At 36.4% G+C, this 2,500-nt stretch overlaps 1 long non-coding RNA gene across 1 annotated transcript in view; it reads left to right on the plus strand.

The window, feature by feature from the left end:
• Positions 1-2,500, plus strand: part of LOC144959531 (uncharacterized) — an 8,882-nt gene that overhangs the window by 2,090 nt on the left and 4,292 nt on the right. The window lies entirely within an intron of this gene.

Below are 2,500 nucleotides of genomic sequence, written 5' to 3' on the forward strand. Positions count from 1 at the left end.
TTTTAATCTGAAAGTTTGGCATCAGTTTGACTTTTTGTTTCATTTCAAGATGACTGGTTTTAGGATGTTTTTTTTTTCTTATTTGTTTCATTTGGCCTTGTTTGTCACTGTTTAATATACAACCCTTCATATCTGTGTCAACCCGTCATAGAACAGTCGCATTTCGGGATGAGTCGGACCCCAACAAGTAAGAGAAGAGGATCTAAAATAAACACGATTTTAAAAAATTACAAACTTAGAAGACGGGGGAGGGGAGTTTGGAATATAGGAAGCTGTATGTAATCTCTATACTGAAACGAATTCAAATGAACGCTATGTTTCATACTTGTGGCTATAAATACATTTTGCTGCACTTTGTTCAGCCCGACAGAATACCTGTGTGAGACAATTGGTCCATTTTTATAATAAAATTGAAAAGTCTGTCACATTTACTGATAAGAAGTCAGATAGCTCATTGGGTACAGTAACCGTTTGATTTCCTGTATAACCTATATCGATTCTAGGTACTGTCGATATTTTCTTCGTACCCTTCTCCGCCATTTCCGTACACCTAGCAATGATTTGGTAGCTAGGATTGTTATATCTAGAGGAATGTAATTTAAGTTAGACTAACCTCATATCCAAAGGGTAGCAACTAATTGTGATTGCTCATTTAACAAACCACGATAAACTCTGGCTCAAAGGGACTACTTTTTTAACCAGAGAACTTTATTTGTGAATGTATTATTACATAAGTATTGGGTGTAAACCCTAATATTCCTTAGTTAAATCAATTTAATGAATAGTACTTTGAAGATGATTAAATAATATTTTACTGTTATTGACTCGTTGAAGTGCTTAACTCTCTCCTTACCAGCCATTTTCAGGATTTTCCCCAAACTTCACACCCAACTAGCTTAATAAAAGTCATAAAATAGCAGTAAAATTCTTGCCATGCATAATTTCTAGAGCAAAACAAGCTCTACAACACACTGTTCATTTTCTTTACATTTTATGATGTACAAAATAAATTTGAATAAGACAAATGTTGGTTGTATCGTAACGAATGTGAAGATTTTCCTATAGTTGGTACGGAGAGGGTTAAAGAATTCTAAAAGTTTATAGATAAATCTTATGGACAAGCTGGACGCGTTCCTTTTCCAGTTGTGAACCGGTAGCTAGAAACCTAAAGGTTGTTTCGAACTCGGAAAATAATATTTTCCGAAAAGGTCGAGAGTCGACTTGCATAATAAATTGCACCAGAGTTCCTTGGGTTACGTCGACATGATTCAATCACGTGAAAATTGTGGACTTTTGTCGGTTAAAAGTGGTGGGAGCTGTGCACAAAAAAAATAACATTGAGCTTTTGTTAGCGCAATATCCACTAAATGTGCTCAAAGCGCTTTACAAGGGGTCCCTGGCCAACAGCAACACTTAACATGTAGGACGTGACATGACGCCTGTTAGGCGATATTACAATTTTTTCGGACAGAGACAACGCTGTTAACGTCCAGATACCCATTTTACACCCGAGTACGGTGAGAGAATGTGAGTTAAGAGGTTCCTTAGGTTGCGTCGACATGATTGAATATCGTGAAAAGTGTGGACTTTTGTCGGTTAAAAATGGTAGGAGCTGTACACAAGAAAAACATTGAGCTTTTGTATAGCGCAATATCCACTAAACGTGGTCAAAGCGTTTTACAAGGGGTCCCTGGCCAACAGCAACATGCAGGACGTGACATGACGCCTGTTAGGCGATATTACATTTTTTTTCGGACAGAGACAACGCTGTTAACGCCCAGGACTCGTTTTACATCTGATTACAGTGAGAGAATGTGATTAAAGAGTATTTTCCAAGGACTCAACTATGCGCTCGAACCCAGGACCTTCCGGTCCGAAAACGAGTGTCATAGCACTAGACCACATAGCCTATGTGGTCTAGTGGTATGACACTTGTATGACACTATTATATCATATTACACACACACTCATATATATATATATATATATATATATATATATAATTATGGTGTGTGGTGTGTGTGGGGGTTTCACGTAAAATATATAGTATTATAAATATTATTATAAATATATACTATTTACAATAATTATTTATTATTTGATAATAGCCATGTGAGATTTCTAAAACATTGAACAAGTAGTTATTATTTTACAAGACTTTATAAAAACGTACCCCAAAAACATAATATCAAAGTTGCGTCATGATTTCAAAATCTCATACGTGATCGTCGAACCGCCGTTTTGTGACACTACACTACGTAGGCGTCTTTTTTCACGAAGCAATTGAACGACGAATATCATCAATAGTTATTCTGTCCCGAGCATCCTGGATTGCTGGTTTCAATTGCTCTTCATCGAATACATTTTGTCTGCCCGTTGTACACAATGTTTGACATTATCGCCCAAATGATGTAATCCATAGGATTTAAATCATGGCTCATGGGAGGCCATTCATCTTTTGTTATGAATTTAATGTTGTTTTCCACTAAGAATGTTTGTG

The sequence above is a fragment of the Berghia stephanieae genome, chromosome 14 (assembly GCF_034508935.2).
Source record: "Berghia stephanieae isolate SIO BIC M18660-M18661 chromosome 14, UCSD_Bste_1.3, whole genome shotgun sequence".
Classification (NCBI taxonomy): domain Eukaryota; kingdom Metazoa; phylum Mollusca; class Gastropoda; order Nudibranchia; family Aeolidiidae; genus Berghia; species Berghia stephanieae.